The sequence below is a fragment of the Chaetura pelagica genome, unplaced genomic scaffold (assembly GCF_000747805.2).
Source record: "Chaetura pelagica isolate M959 unplaced genomic scaffold, ChaPel_1.0 scaffold1407, whole genome shotgun sequence".
Classification (NCBI taxonomy): domain Eukaryota; kingdom Metazoa; phylum Chordata; class Aves; order Apodiformes; family Apodidae; genus Chaetura; species Chaetura pelagica.
In genome coordinates this window covers 223,416-223,773 of record NW_009953954.1, presented here as the reverse complement: position 1 = coordinate 223,773, position 358 = coordinate 223,416, and the positions used below count along the sequence as shown (strand labels likewise).

The window sequence follows — 358 nt, the reverse complement described above, 5'->3', positions numbered from 1 at the left end:
CTCCTACCTCTAATTCTCTCTTGCTCTTTTATAGCCCCTGATGACCCGGGTAGTGAAAACTCTCTGTCTACCCCTCTTATCGTGTTTAGAGGGTCAGAGGTTCCTTTCAGGGAGCACTGGAGTGGGGACTAGTAAACCAGCAGGGCTGTTATTGGGGCTCACGGTGGCCCCAGGCCGAGCAGCACAGCCCCTCCCAAAGCAGCACCCAAAACCACCCGGCTCAGCTCGGTTCAGCCACAGCCGCCCAGTGCTGCAGGAATATGGGGGTCCCAGGCTTGACCCCCCTGAGCTGGGCTGCCCCTGGCCCAGCACAGTACCACGGGGTGATGCTGGGGAGAGCCGGCAGCTTTGGCGCAAC

At 60.3% G+C, this 358-nt stretch overlaps 1 protein-coding gene across 1 annotated transcript in view; it reads right to left on the bottom strand.

Moving 5' to 3' along the window:
* Window positions 1-358, bottom strand: part of PALM (paralemmin) — a 16,013-nt gene that overhangs the window by 799 nt on the left and 14,856 nt on the right. The window lies entirely within an intron of this gene.